The sequence below is a fragment of the Petaurus breviceps genome, unplaced genomic scaffold (assembly GCF_028583685.1).
Source record: "Petaurus breviceps papuanus isolate PSGF00001 unplaced genomic scaffold, PetGlider_PUasm1.0 140, whole genome shotgun sequence".
NCBI classification, from domain to species: domain Eukaryota; kingdom Metazoa; phylum Chordata; class Mammalia; order Diprotodontia; family Petauridae; genus Petaurus; species Petaurus breviceps.
In genome coordinates this window covers 2,699,945-2,716,071 of record NW_027185698.1, presented here as the reverse complement: position 1 = coordinate 2,716,071, position 16,127 = coordinate 2,699,945, and the positions used below count along the sequence as shown (strand labels likewise).

General features: G+C 38.4%; 1 protein-coding gene across 1 annotated transcript in view; it reads right to left on the bottom strand.

Annotated features, from left to right (window-relative positions):
• Positions 1-3,289: 3,289 nt before the first annotated feature.
• RELL1 (RELT like 1) overlaps positions 3,290-16,127 on the bottom strand; it is a 73,893-nt gene continuing 61,055 nt past the window's right edge. The window contains exon 7 of the mRNA XM_069068641.1: positions 3,290-5,497. The gene's annotated coding sequence lies outside the window, so the exon portion shown is untranslated. The remainder of the gene's footprint in view (positions 5,498-16,127) is intronic.

Genomic DNA, 16,127 nt, shown 5'->3' with positions numbered 1-16,127 from the left:
CCTCTTGTAGAAGAGAGCATTTAAGCTAAGCCCTGAAAGGAGGTCAGCAATCCTACTTAACTCAATGAGTTATGAGGAATGTATTTTGTAACTATCAAGTGATATAAACTATCATTAAAATTTGCTTGTTATGAGCTTCAGGGGTGGAATTTCAGAAACTCTGCATTTCAATCAAGAATAATATACCTTTCTATATATTATTTCTGGTATAAATAAAAAAGTGAACAGAACTCATCAACTGGCCAATCAAATTCAGTTCAGGTCCCATATAGCAGGTCAGAATTTAGCAGATTGGAATCAGACAAAAAATATCTGTGCCAACTATATTTGCCATAACCTATAGGAGTTCTTAACCTGGGGACTGTAAACTTTTTAAAGAATGTTTTGATAACTTTATTTCATTATGATTCATTTCTTTTATAATCCTATGTACTTATTATTTTGTGTTTTTAAGAACATTCTTCTGAAAAGAGGTCCATAGATTTTTCCATACGGCAAAGGGGAGCCTAAGACATTAAAAGGTTAAGAACCCCTGTGCTACTAGACAAGACAGAACATCCATTTGCATTTCAAATAACCTACCTGTCAGTCAGTTGTAGGAAGGGGAAGAATCATAACCTCAGGTGTATGCTGTTCCTAATTCCAATGCTGGTCTCTAAAATGGCCATGATGTGTGTTCTCACAGACAACACTTTATATGAGCTAGTCTGCCATACACACACAGAGAAGCACAGTCTTGTGTAGGCTGTCAGAGGGCACTGAAGCTAGAGTGAGGAAAAGCTGAGTTCAAATACACTTCACTTACTAGCTATGTTAAGTCACTTAACATCTGTCTGACCCAGTTTCCTTGACTGTATAATGGAAAAATAATAGTACTTACCTTACAAGGTTGTTGTGAGAATCCAATGAGATAATATATGTATAGAGTGTATAGCACAGTGCCTGGAACGTAACAGGGGCTTAATAGATGCTTGTCCTTCCCTCTCCCTTCACTACTGGTAAGTAACTAGGGCTTATGGAAAAAAGGGGAAAATGGAATGTTAACATTTTCATAGTATTCTAAATTTTGCAAAGCTCTTTACCCGTAGTAATCTCATTTGAATCTCAGAGCAACTCTTTAGACAATACAGATATTAATACCCCCATTGTACAGATGAAAAAATTGAGGTTGACAACTAAATGATCTAATCATGTTATTGTTTTGTTGTTTTCAGTTGTGTCCATCTCTTTGTGACCTCCTTTTGTTTTTTTGCTTTTTGGAAGGCAGTTGGGGTTAAGTGACTTGCCCAAGGTCACATAACTAGCTTTTGTGTTAAGTGTCTGAGGCCAGATTTGAACTCAGGTCCTCCTGACTCCAGGGCTGGTGCTCTACTTACTGTACCACCTAGCCACCCCTGTGACTTCCTTTTGAGGGTTTTCTTGGCAAAGATACTACCATTTCCTTCTTCAGCTCATTTTACAGATGAAAAAATTGAGATAAACAGGGTTAAATGAAGCATCAGGTGAGATTTGAACTCAGGCCTTCCTCACTTCAGGACCAGCACTCTATCCATTGCACTTCCTAGCTTCCCAATTTAACCATAGTCACACAGGAATTGTCAGAAGCAAGATTTGAACCTACCTCATCCTGATCCCCAGAACAACAATCTATCTACTGTAGGATACATAAAAATCAGTGTCAATATTGTAGCAAAGCCATGAAAGAAATTAACCTTAAATCGTTTTTCAATTCCACCAAACTGTTTTCTTTCTATTAAAAAAAAATTAACCCTAGAAAAAATTCATAAAGTTAAGGACCTCCCAGGGTATCTTTGAATCTCCTTGCTAAGGAGTCATTCTCCAAGAAAACTGTTGCTAATGCCAAAATTCTATGGTTCCCTCAGCCCACCTCTAGGCTTAGGAACACCTGGAGCATTTCCTTCAATGACTATGGAATACCTATTTTACATGCAAGGCAAAGTAGGCTCCCTAGACTAATCAGAGGTGTAACTTGGGACTCACTGTGCTGCCAGCCATGTTAAAGTAAGAGAAGCATTCTATGGTTGAGATTTAGATGATTCCAACAGAGTCCCATGGGGGACTTGCCTGACCTGGTCAGTCTCAGATGATGATAATGAAAATAATGGGGTATAAGGGGCAGCTAGGTGGCACAGTGAGTAAAGTGCCAGCCCCGGAGTCAGGAGGACCTGAGTTCGGTTCTGGCCTCAGACACTTAACACCCACACAAAAAAAAACTAGCCATGTAACCTTGGGCAAGTTACTTAACCCCAATTGCCCTCAAAAAAAAAAAAAAAAGAAGGAAAAGAATGGGGTATAGAGACCATTTGTCTAAGCTTTTGCAGGTTGTTTCTTATCACTGATCAGTGCCTGCTGTCCCACATTTCCATTAGCACTCAACCCTTTCTCTTACCCTAACTCTATATAGCAAATCATGTCAGAAAATCAGAATAAGGAGATGCTATGGGAGGCAAGAGGGAAGAGGAAAGTGAATGAGAGATTTCTAACAATTTGTGGCTTTTCATCAAAGATTCCCTTCAGATAAAATGGAAAGAGGGCATTTTAGACCCAGGAAATAAAAGATCATGTTGGGTGGCATATTTCTGCCTCCTTGCTTCTCTGGTTTCCCTTCGCTGGAGAAGGAGCTGAAGGTAAGGGTCTCTTTATCTGCAGCAAACCCTGAGGCAAAAGCAAAGTTGTTAGAAAATTTCTAGTCCACAGCTCCCCAAACCTACCTACCCCTCATTCCATTGGTGTCAACAGGAGGTAAGCACATAACTACTTCATTTCCTATTTATACAGAAGTAAGGTGAGAGAAATAGCAAGATACAAGGGAAGGAACACCATCTATGGATCTGGATTCAAATAATACAGCTGATTCTTGCTACCTAAATGGCCCCGGGCAAATCATTTAACCCCTCCAGGCCCCAGTTGCCTCATCTGTAAAATTAGCATTTGAGCCTCACAACCCCCCTGAATTTATGATTGTATAAGAAGGGACAAGAAACTGTGGAAGGGTCAGAAGGCATTATCCCTAATAGCAAGTCCCTGAAAGCAGCTGCAGGTCTGTCTAGGGCAGAGGTTGTCCCGGAATCAAATTTTCTGATGATGAGCCTCTCCAAATTGGCCAGGCTGGCCCAGAAATGACAAACACAAGCCATCACTAGGCCCTTTCCAGTATGGCAGCACCAGCCAGAGCCTGTGTTGCCCTGACAGTCTTTGAGAATCTCCATGCCATCATGAGGCATTTGAGGATCTTAAATGAAAATATTCAGAAAAGCAAACCAAAAAGTCTGTTTAATTATCCTTTTTTATTTTTAACTCTGCTTTGGTAGTACAAAAGTCTTAAGGTACAAACCATACAGTTAAAAATATATTTGACACACAAAATGATGAAAAATTACCTTTACAAATTTTACACAAGATAACAATAGTTAGTGTCATTCTACAAGCTTGCATTGGGAATTCCTCCCCCTCAAAAGGAGGAAGGGAAATAGAAGTTCTTGTAAACATTTGTTGCTTCGGAAACACTTAAGAATAATCACTGGATACAAGAAACCAACAAAAATGTTTACATGATTGATGTATGGGATGCATAACTTTTGGCATAACTGTAAGATAACCAAACCAAAACTGCTTGTTTTAGAAAATACCTTAAAAATGTGCTTTTCATTTAAATACAGTTTTAGATATCAGTGTATTTTCTTGCCCACTGTATTGCTAAAAAGTTCTCTGACCTGAATAAAATTATTAAAGCTTTTGAAATTCCTTACATTTTGATTCTTCTCCATACTGGAATGTAATATTTTAAATCATTAATAATTAATGATGATTTTTAACTTAACAAAACTAGGACTTTCAAATCTCAGCCCAATAAAAAATATTTACACTCTCAAAAAAAATCCTATATCATAATTTTCTGGAACTCTGGGAGGTTTATTTCCACAGTCAAATCCACTAAGATTATGTATCTAACATATACCCACATACAGACATCTTTCAGATTTTTTAGAAAATTGACAAATTTTTGGACTGGACCTGAGACTTCATTGAAATAGGGAACTCCTGGGGTGGCTAGGTAGCACAGTGAATAGAGCACTGGCCCTAGAGTCAGGAGGACCTGAGTTCAAATCCAGCCTCAGACACTCAACACAAAAACTAGCCTTGTGACCTTGGGCAAGCCACTTAACTCCAATTGCCCTAAAAAAAAAAAGAAATAGGGAACTCCCAATGAGGAAAATCGCTCTATCAATGTAGATCTATATCTTTTCTGCAATTTATAGCCTTAAGAGAGTTACTGGGAGCACTGATAAAGTGACTCTTCTGATCACAGAGCCAGTATGTATAAGAGGTAAAACTTGAACCAGTTCTTCCTGAGGCCAAGATCAACTCTCTATCCATTGCACCATACTGCCTTGAAATAAGAAGAAAAAAATGAGGCAAAATTAAATCTATCAGTCATCTGAAAGATTGGTAAAATCTTAACTTTATGGCTAGATTTAGGGGGAAAAAAGTTATATTTACAGTAATACTCAAAAGCCCATTGACACAGAGGTGTTCTTTTGGGAAGCTGATAGTAGGTTTGTTTCTTCTTTTTAAATTATCTTAAGGAGAGTAACAGAGATCTGGAAACACTCAGCCTAAATAACAAAACCCAAAGTAATGACGGGTTTTGTCTGGCTCGTTCCATCACTGCTCCTCCCAGACTGTCTGCCTTTGCTTGCCGTGAATATGCGTGCAAGACTTTATAAGCAGCATCACATGAATGCTTATCAACCCCTAATGACCATTACCTACACCATGAAAAAAGCACGGAAGAAGTTACAATCCCTCCTCTTACAATGGGGTTTTGTTTGGGCTTTGGGTTGTCAAAACAATAATGTTTTGTTCAATGGGCATGAAGTCAATTTTTAATCATTGAAAAAGGGTTGTCAAATTTAAGTCACTCCTAAAAGGAAGTCACTGGTAATCTAGGGATGAAACATGATTGTGAGAAACGTGGGGGAGATGCATGCTGATATCACTATCACTTCTAAGACAGTGAAACTGGTGCTGCGCAATGCCCTTTCCCCCCAAGACAAAAAATAAGAGAGGAAAAAATGGGGTGGAGTTAACAGAGACACACACAGAGAAAAAAAGCACAATCTCAAAAACTGTACATTAATATTCCCACTGTACATACACGTTACTGAAATGAGAAAACTTGAGTTACGTACACAAGGACAAAGGAAGAGGCTATTAAGTTAAAATACTACCAAATCTTGCCTTTCTCGAAAATCTAATTAACTTTCCGTAAGGCATAAGGGACAAAAACCAGTTATTGAGCTGATACACAGAACCTGGCATCTCGTATAGCACTGGTGTTCCATTTGAGAGTCTTAGACACACACCCAGGGCAGAAATGGTACAAAAGATTTAAGAAAGTATTTCCTTGGGCAATCAGCTTTGCACATCTCCTAAGATTTCGGTCTCTTTAAAACTTCTTCAAATAAAACTCCTCCTGAAAGAAAAATAAAGAAAAAAATTGCTTCAAAGACAATGTTGTTGTCTGCCCAGTGACAAAGGTAGCATGATATGTCACCCATGTTTCCACATTTAAACACCCCACCATAACCACCACATACACTTTCTCTCCTAGATCACCTTTTCCTACAGAGAGTGATGTTTAGTTACTTCCATACCAAGTTTACTGCTTACATCCCATGTGGACTTCAGTAAAGTGGTTTCATCAAAAACAAAAGTTCTTAACCTTTTTTATATCATGGATCTCTTTGGCAGTCTAGTGAACCCTATGGACCCCTTCTCAGAATATTATTTTTAATCATGTAAAATAAAATCCATAGGATTGCAAAGGCAATAGATTCTATTGAAATAAAAAAGTGATTTTTTCCCCCATCCAAGTTCACTTGTATTCTGTCCCCTGTGCTAGGTTCAGGGGTGAGACAGGGATACAGAGATGAATAAAACATATTCCCTTCTCTACAGATAGAACAGGAACACAAATAACTAAAAACAAATTAAAATATGGTAATCCTACTCGGATGATCCAAACACCTCATTTTCTGGATAAGGGAAAGCTCTGAGAATAAAAGAAGATAAGTGACTTGAACATATGGCTGCTTGTACAGTTTCCTCCATTAAAAGGTAATCTCCTTGAGGGCAGGGACCCCATTTTTGCCTCTTTTTGTATCCCCTGTGTTTAACACGGTGCCTGGCACATAGTAAGTGCTTAATGAATGTTTACTGACTATTGTTTTCAGAAACAGGACTAAAAGAAACCAACCCCAGTTTCATGGTATCTTTCCACACTACATGTGGTTGGGCTGGTTGCCACACCAATGTACATACGTGCTGGCTCTTAAGGGTAATTTACTGTTCATCAGCCCTCTCCCAACTAATGCCCAACTTGGAAAAATTAAACTGAAGCTTCCTTATATGACAATACTAAAGCCAGATGATGTTTACATTTTATTACTAATCTGATACAATGAGGATGGTGAAAAGCAAATCTGTGGGTACTAAAACAGGCGTGTCTATGAAGTAAGAAGGAGCTTAAAAGGTTACCATTAATCTCAGGGAGGTAAAGTTTTTAAACTTTTCTTGACAATGTTTCAGTCTTAATCACAAAAAGGACACTTCAAAATCCTGTGATCCTAGTCTGGGTTCTGGATTAACCACAGTATAACTGTTTAGTTAATCAACTCAATTCAGGAAGCATTTATTGAGCAGCTACTATGTGTAAGGCATTGTGCTAACTTCTAGTTAAAAAAACAAGCCAAAACAAAAAAAAAAATCGAACAATAAAACTACTCCTGCCTTCAAAGAGCTTATATCCTTCCATAATCCACACATGTTTTGAAACAGTGATTTGACACGAGAGCCACATTTCATGGCTGGAGGTAGAGGTGACAAGGGGATAATGGACTTGGTCTCTAAGGCCCTTTTTAGCTTGAAATCTTATGATGCTACAATTAACCAGAATCACTTAACTGGTACGTGCCCAGTAGAAACCTGCATAATACAATGTATTAACCTAGCACCTGGACTCAATTTGAAGAGTCATACCTCATAAAGGTATAGTTGAATAACCGAATGAGAAAGCATTCCCTAAGTACTGATTATGTGCAAAGCTGTGCTAAGCACCCAGAATTACAAATGAAAAGCAAGACAGTCCTTGTTCTCATGCACATTTGCAAAGGGCTAGAAAACACATATGTGTAGACAGCACATGGTTGATGCTATGGGAGTGAATGAGAGTGCCAAAGGCTGTTAGAGAGAGAAGAAAAGAAGCTTTAGAAGAAAATCTTGAGGACACAAATTTAAGAGATTACTTAATATGATGTATTATTCATCATATTACTTAATATGATAAAATAATTACTTAATATTACTTAATATTAGAAAAGGAAGCACATAAGAGGGTCTTCAAAATGTCTAATTGCAATATCAGAATACTGTAACATACTTTACTGGGCACATTGAAGTCAAGTAGTTCTTCTGGTTGACAGTCAAAGGATCATAAGATTTAGGGTTAAAAAGTACTTTAGAGATTAAATCTAAACTATCCCTCTCCCCAATTCCCCCCATCCACACACCCAACAAGATGCTTCCAAGCCCAGTTCCACAACTGAATGGTCAAACACAATAGTAGTGATAACAATACTGACATTTACAGAGATCTCTGAAGTTTGTAAAACAGTTTACATATATTAATTATCTCATCAGAGCCTCACAACCACCCTAGGAGGGTAGTGTCATTATTATAAGAATTTATAAACAGAAAAGCTGAGACTGTTATAGGTTAAGTGACTTGTCCAGAGTCACACAGCTATTAAGCATTAGAGACAAGATTGAAAGCAAGGTCCTCTGGACTCTAATTCCAGATTATAGGTTATGGAGAAAGATATTATATTATAGCTTCATATTTGTATTTTCACAAATGTTGCAGCAAATTGCACATCAATAAGTAACAAGTTGAAGCTGGTGGCGCTTTGGATAGCGTGCTGGGCCTGGAGACAAGAAGATTAGTCTTCGTGATTTCAAATACAGCCTCTGACACTTCCTAGCTGTGTGACACCGGGCAAGTCACTTAACCCTGTTTGCCTCGGTTTCCTCATCTGTAAAATAAGCTGGAGAAGGAAATAGCAAACCACTCCAGTATCTCTGCCAAGAAAATCCAAGAAAGGGTCACAAAGAATCAGATACAACTGAAAAATGACTGAACAAGAAGCAACAAGTCAACAAGTATTAAACACCTGTTCTGTGCCAGGAACCATGTTAAGCACATTGTTTTTTTAACAAAGCATTCCATTTTTGTGAAAAAGACAGGGCTGCCTCAATCCTATCCAGTCTATTCTCTATTGCTATGAGAAATCCAACCATTGTGGAGACAAAGCAGAGCACAGTCAACAAACTCAGGCCCTGCCAGTGTCATCACTTGGCGGCAAATACCTGAACCAGAGGCGTCATCCAGTAGGAAATATGTCTGATGGGCTAACTTTGTAGCTTCGACCCTGGTTAAGTTAGGGAAACTGTTCTACAGCTGTATCCAAGGAAGGTAACAGATCTTTTCTATATAAATTATTATCTACTTAGCTAAAATAATAATAATGATATCAATTTATATAGCACTTTAAGGTTTGCAACATGCTTCACAAATATCCTCATTTTATCCTCACAACAACCTAAAATAGCTAACGCGATCTTGTCGTTCTTCAGTCGTGTCCAACTCTTCATCACCCCATTTGGGGTTTCTTGACAAAGATACTGGAATGGTTTGCCATTTCCTTCTTCAGATCACTCTACAGATGAGGCAACTGAGGCAAACAGGATTAAATGGGTTGGCCAGGGTCACACAGCTAGTGTCTGAGGCTGTATTTGAACTCTGGTCCTCCTGACTCCAGGTTTGGTGCTCTATCTACTACACCAATTGCATTGAAAGAGAAAGAGTGCCTTGAATGAGGTGTTGTGTTTATCCTTTGTTTTCGAAGAGGATCGTGGCATCAGGGAAATGATGACATGACTTGCAGTTGACTTTTATTTGGGAGAGGGAGGGCTGTGCAAGGTCACCAGCCTCACTTTCTCCTCCAGAGCAATCTGGGTCCAGTGGCCAGATATTCATCAGGATGACTGGAGATGGTGCAGGATGCAGTGGGAGACCCTGGCCCTTTTAGGCTAAGGCCTTTTCAAGTGCCCACTTAGAGTGAGGTACTGCCCATTTAGTGAAGAAGCCTCTTTAAGAAGTGAGTCAAGGCCTGAATGGGGACTCAGTTAGTTGGGTAATTCACCTCGTCCTCTTCCTCTCCTTCTCCTCTCCAAAGGAAGGTAAAACTTGATGGCCAGAAGCTGCCCACTTAACTTGATGTTTACTAGCTAGATTCCTTTCTATCTTGCTTGCTTGCTTTCTTCCTTTCTTCACAAAACCTTGAACCCAGTTCACTCTGAAGCTCATAAAATGGACCACAATAGGTCCCTGCCCAAACTCCACTTAATGACTGTATTTTGGACCCTCCTGGCTTAGAGTACATGTCATATTTCTCTTTGGAACAGCAACCCTGAGGGTCTTCCTCTCCCAGCTTGATTTTTTTTCTTTTTTCTAATTAAAGGGGCCATCCCTTGAATGACCAGAACAATGAAAGGACTCAAGATGAGGCCATATTAGGTTCAGCTGAAGGAACTGAGGACATTCAGCTGGGACAGCAGCAGAATAGAGGACTCTACAGACAGGATAGCTGTCTTCAAATATTTGAAGAGCTGATATGTAGTAGAGGGTTTCAATTTGTTCTGCTTGTTCAATGGGGTGAGAGGTGGGAGTGGGATCAAGAAGGGGACAAAAGCCCTTTTAAATTTTATGTATTTTATTTTATGCATTTAAAAATATTACTGAGGGCGACTAGGTGGTGCAATAAATAGAGCACCTGCCCCAGAGTCAGGAGGACCTGAGTTCAAATCCAACCTCAGACACTTAGTTACTAGCTATGTGACCTTGGGTAAGTCACTTGACCCCAATTGCCCTGCCTTTCCCCCTCCAAAAAGCAAAAAAAAAATTGCTTTTAGAAGGATTCATAGGTTCCACCAGAGAGCCAAATGAATCCATGATGCAACAAAGCTTAATTCCCCTTGTTTTTCAGAGATGTCATAAATGAGGTCATTCTACCATTTGTCATGTGGTTGACCAATGTTGACCAACTCTGCAGTTCTGAAATAGAAAAAACTTCAAAAATAATTTTATAGTCAGAACAACAAAAATTAGATTTTTTTTAAATGGGTTGCTACAGTTCCCCAGAGCCCTTAATAAATCCATTTATCCTAACATGTCTGTGTCTACTCAGTTATAAGCAGGACTTGCACTCAGAACTCAACATCTTTCTCACAAATATAATCTGATAGCTTAGATGGTTCATAGTGGCATGCAAGGTGAAGTTTGGCTACCAAATAAAATACCACCAGAGGGAACGAATTCTCAACTGCATACATTTTGGGGTTGTAGTGAACAATTTTTTTGAAAAGATTAATTCTTTTCACTATTGTTCAATACAAGTATTAAAGTTAGGTTTGCCTGATTTAATTATTGAATCTATGTGTCACTGTATTGGTAACATTCTTCTGGGAGCAATACCTAGTAAACATTAAGTCTCAAGTACAAAAGTAAGAATAAAGTCTTGGACAATTATAGGTTTTTCCACCTTCTTTCAGCTTAAAGATAAAAAAATGAATTAAATGTTTTTGAAACTTCCTCACTTTGCAACCCTACTCCAAGGTTTTGAGGATGATGGGAAAAATCAATCCTCTTTTTTTTTTTGGAGGGCAACTGAGGTTAAGCGACTTGCCCAAGGTCACATGGCTAGTACGTGTTAAGTGTCTGAGGCTAGATTTGAACTCAGTTCCTCCTCACTCTAGGGCTAGTGCTCTATCACTGCACTACCTAGCCACCTGAAATCAATCCTCTTGAACAGGAAGTTTTCAGAAGAAAAAATCACAATGATCTCTAAATCACTAGTAATTAAAGAAAAATGCAAATTAAAACAACTTTGAGATGCTACTTCACAACTAATGGCTAACATGACAAAAAAAATGACAAATGCTGGAGGGGATGTGGAAAAATAATGCATGATCGGTGGAGTTGTGACCTGGTCTAACCATTCTGGATAACAATTCACAACTATGCCCAAAAGGTCATAAAATTGTACGTACCCCTTTTGACCCAGCAATAATACCATTACCAGGTCTGTATCCCAAAGAGATCAAAGAAAATGGATAAGGACTTATATGTACAAAAATATTTATAGCAGCTCTTTTTCTGTTGAAAAAGAACTGGAAATTGAGAGAATGGCAATAAGTTGAGGAATGACTAAATTGTATGTGATTATGATGGAATACTCTTATGCTGTAAGAAATGATGAAGGGAATACTTTCAGAAAAAACTGGGAAGACTTATATGAACTGATGCAAAGTGAAATGGGCAGAATCGGATTATTATATACAGTAAAACTAATATCATAACAATGATCAACTGTGAAAGACTTAGCTACTCTGATCAAGACAATTCCAAAGGATCTATGATGAAAAATATTATCCAACAGATATAGAGACTGTGAATATATAGAAATAGTGAATAGATGACCAGCCCTGGAGTCAGGAGGACCTGAGTTCAAATCTGGCCTCAGATACTTAACACAAAAACTAGCCATGTGACCTTGGGCAAGTCACTTAATCCCAATTGCCCTACCTTCCCCCCTCCAAAAAGCAAAAAAAAAAAAAAAAATGCATAGACATAAAGAGAGGGTAGGCCAGAAAGTATCACAGACAAGCAGGACAGCTTTTGAAAGTTACTACGCAAATAGAATAGAGACTGAAGTATATTTTTCTTCACTTTATTTTTCTTGCTATTTTTTTCAGCATGGCTAACATGGAAATGAGTCACATGACTTATAATAGGTATGTTATTGTTCGACTTCTCAATGGGTGGAAGAAGGGTAGAGGGATGGAAGGAAACTGAAAACAATTTTTTAAAAAGTCCTTTATATCACCTACTAACTATTATAGAATTTTTCTACTTGAATAAAGTGAAAATGAATGGAGTGAAATCCTCCTTTCATTTAATCTAAGGAAAGGCTAACAAAGAAAAATGAGACAAAAGAGATAAATACAAAACAGAAGTGGTCACAAGGTCAAAAATCAGTCAACAGTGAGGGAGTGGCCCTAAGATGGTCCCCTGGGCTTGGAAGATATGCAAAGGCAATAGCTTGGGTGTGTTTCTTTGTTTTGTTTTGTACAGTTTTGCTTTTTAAATAACAACCCTGCTGTGAAAAAAGGAACTCTGACCTCCCAAGATCTAGAAATACTAACTTGGATGAAATCTTTTAAAGAAAGAAAAGTGTTGATCTAATACATCTCCCATAGCTATAGTAAGGCAGTAAATTATTTAGAGAAAAATATAAGTCACAGACCAAAGCCTTTTAGAGCTAAAAAGAAGTCAGATCTAGTCCAACTTTCTCTTTGTGCAAGTGAGTCCAGAGTTTACGTGACTTGTCCAAGGACATGTGGCAAGTTAATGCCAGAAACTGGACAAGAACCCAGGTTTTCTCACTTCCTAGTGCAGTTAGTTTTATTATGCCTTACTACCTCTCTATAACTTAATAGTAACAATAAATGAATTCTACCTCTAGAACTTAATAAGAACAATAAATAAGATAGTGTCTTGTTTCCTCCTGTAGGAGCTCAATCCAATAAGTATTTAAGTGTCTGCAATGAGCAAAGCACCATATTAAGCACTATGGACACAAAGGGAAAATGAATAGCACTTCTGCTCACAAGCTTACATTCACTTGGGGATGCACAGTATATAAACAAACAGATGACAATCACAGGTTTTTATATAGGCTCTTTAAAGTTTGCAGATTGCTTCATGGGTATTCTCTTCCTCGATCCTCGAAATAACCCTGTGACGTCTGTGATATTTTTATCCCTAATTTACAAATAGGGAAACTAGGGCTCAGTGACCTCGGTCACACAATTAAGAACTGGGGCTTGGGGGCAGCTAGGTGGAACAGTAAATAGAGCACGGGCTCTGGCGTCAGGAGGACCTGAGTTCAAATCCAGCCTCAGACACTCAATACAAAAAAACTAGCCTTGTGACCTTGGGCAAGTCACTTAACCCCAATTGCCCCTCCAAAAAGCAAAAAAAGAAAAGAATTAGGACTTGATCCCAGACCTCTTCCTAGTCCCAAGTACAGCATTCTAACCATTATGCCACACTATCTCTAGATGTGTATGTGTGTCCCATGAGCTCTGAATAATGTCTATAATTCATTGAATTAAGCCCACTGAAAAATAGAGAGCAGCACCTTCAATTCTACTTAGTCAAGCACAAAATACATTAAAAATCCTAATTGCTCAATAAAACTTCTTTAGTTTCAAGGTTTGGAGGATTTCAAGTGATCTGTTTAAAATTCATATGGCTAAATTATCCAACATCTTAGTTTGTCCCTTCCAGCTAAGTCTGTGGTTATGAGCAGCTGGGAGATTTTCTATTTCCTGAATTTAAATACTAAATAAATTGGACATTTTCATAAACACAGTAGAAGAGAAAAAGAGGATTGTACATAAATCTGTGAATATCTATTCTATACGGCTTACTTTTATTTTGAAATATATAAGGAATTCGTCATGTAACTTTCAAAAGCTGTCCTGCTTGTCTGTGATACTTTCTGGCCTACCCTCTCTTCATGTCTATGCATTTTTTTTTTTTTGCTTTTTGGAGGGGGGAAGGTAGGGCAATTGGGGTTAAGTGACTTTCCCAATGTCACACGGCTAGTTTTTGTGTTGTGTCTGAGGTCACATTTGAACTCAGGTCCTCCAGACTCCAGGGCCAGTGCTCTATTCACTATTTCTATGCATTTTAAAAAATACTTCAATGATCCTCTTTTCTTTCTCTCTTTTCTTTTTTATCTTTTTCAGGTGGTTACCCTCTCCCTAATCACCTTCTCGATTTCACCCCCCAACTCTCGCTGCATTGAAAAAAGAATGAAAAAGTAAACTAGTAAGATTTTTCTAATCATATTAAATAGCTTATGACTAAGGCTAATTTAGTGACTCAATAGACCCAAGGGAGAGTTCACTGATCTTCCATAAATTGGCACTTCTTAAAAGAATTGTTAAGATTTATATCAGAATATAAACTAGGAAAAACAGTTGAGTGAAAAAAAATTCATAAAAAGTTAAGGCTGGAAAAGAACTTGGAAATCATCTAATCCAGACCCCTCATTTTACAGAAGAGAGGCTTGAGGCTCAGAGAACATAGCAGTTAAGTTGGCCACACTGCCATTGGCATCTACTGCCATGGCCTTGGCCCTGCTTAGCATTCTCATGAGCTCAGTCTGCTTTCTTGCTTCCTCTGCCTTTGTTCACACCCTTGAATGAACTTTCTGCAATTGAATTCCTAACTACCCCTTAATGCCCAACTTAACTGTATGGTCTTTAAATGCTGGCTGAAGCTTGAATTTTACTCAGTGGGCAATGGGGAACTATACTATAAGGCTCTGAGCGTAGGAATAAAGCGCCCAATTTGAGTCAAAAATTTTGGACATGGCCAATGTGGGAATTTGCTCTGCTTGCCTATGAATGTCCAGTGAATGCAAGGGTTTGGTTTCTCTTTTGTGTGTGTGGGTGGGTGAGGGAAAGGGGGGGGGGGGTGATGCCATTAACTAGAAAAAAAAATTTAACTCAAATAAAAATGAATTGGGGATGGAAGAGAATGGAAAGCTTCCACATGTTCGAAACTTATGTACAGCCTCGTCTCCTCAAAGCAGGAAAGGACTTTTGAATGGACAAGGGAAGAAGCTGCTATATGAGAAAATTAAGTATTTCTTAGGGAGTAATTGCTGTCAACTTCATTTCTGGGACATCCCATTCATTTTTGTCTTTACCCTCACACCCAAAACTGATTCCTAGGAGTCCAAGTCTTTATCCAGAGGTTCTCCTTCCCCACTGGGCACAGTCCTCATGCTTTGTTTTTGTTTGGAAAGAAAATGGGAGTTTTGTTTTGAAAAGATGTTTTAGGCTAAAGTATGGCATGAATACATGGAAATGAATTTACTAAAGGAGACTGGCACTGTTCAAATCAACAAGTAAAAAACAATACAAAGATAAATAAATTAGCTTCCCTCCCCCTATAAATAGCATCTGGGAGCTGTTCAAGCAAAGAGAAAAATGCCAATTTGGGGCTTCTAAAATAATAAAGTGGGGAGGGAGGAAGATGGACTTTCATTGTTCTTGAAGTAGATAAATGGGATGACAGTTATCACTTCTTAAAAAACTCATTTTAGATCATTTTATGTAATTACTTTTGAATTTAGTTTTTATTTTACTAAAAATGATTGTGGAAGTTTTGTTGTTGTTCTAAATGACTCTCATTGTTTTTAAAAACTACAAATCAGTCTTTTTCCTGCATTTTGTCAGATGACAATCTCCTGTTTTCTGCACTTAGGCAAGTCTTGGCCACAACACTGAATGAGCTCTCCTGGACAAGTACTGACCACTTTCCATTTCCAATTAGAAAATGCATCCCAACTCTCCATGCAGCCCAATGATCACAGATGGGTCCTTAAGGAAGTGATCCCAGTACACAGAAGTATATTCAGGAGGAGAAAGTCAGGGAAGGCCCTACACTTATCAGGGCTTATTTGAGGGACCTTCCCTTCACCTAGGTTTACATGCAACTATCATTCCATGAAGTTAGGCTTTTGTTTCTAATGATTAAGGTGCTTTCTTCCCACAGGATCTCCCTAATCTTTTACTTTTACAAAATGTGTGTGTGTGTGTTACAGAGAGAGAGAGAAAGGGCATGTGTATTTGATGGGCGGCAGTCTATACCTGTGATTCATCAGTGAGGAAATTCCTCTCTTAATGCAGATCAGAGCCTGCACAACAATTAGAACATTATCTGGAGGATGGAAAAGAGGTTAAGTGATTTGCCAGTATGTGTCAGAGATAGGACATAAACCCTGTCTTCCTGATGCTGATGCCAGATCTCTATCCACTAAGCCACACTGCTTTCCATTCTCTTCCATCCCCAATTCATTCTTTTTATTTGAGTTAAATTTTTTTTCTAGTTAATGGCATCACCCCCC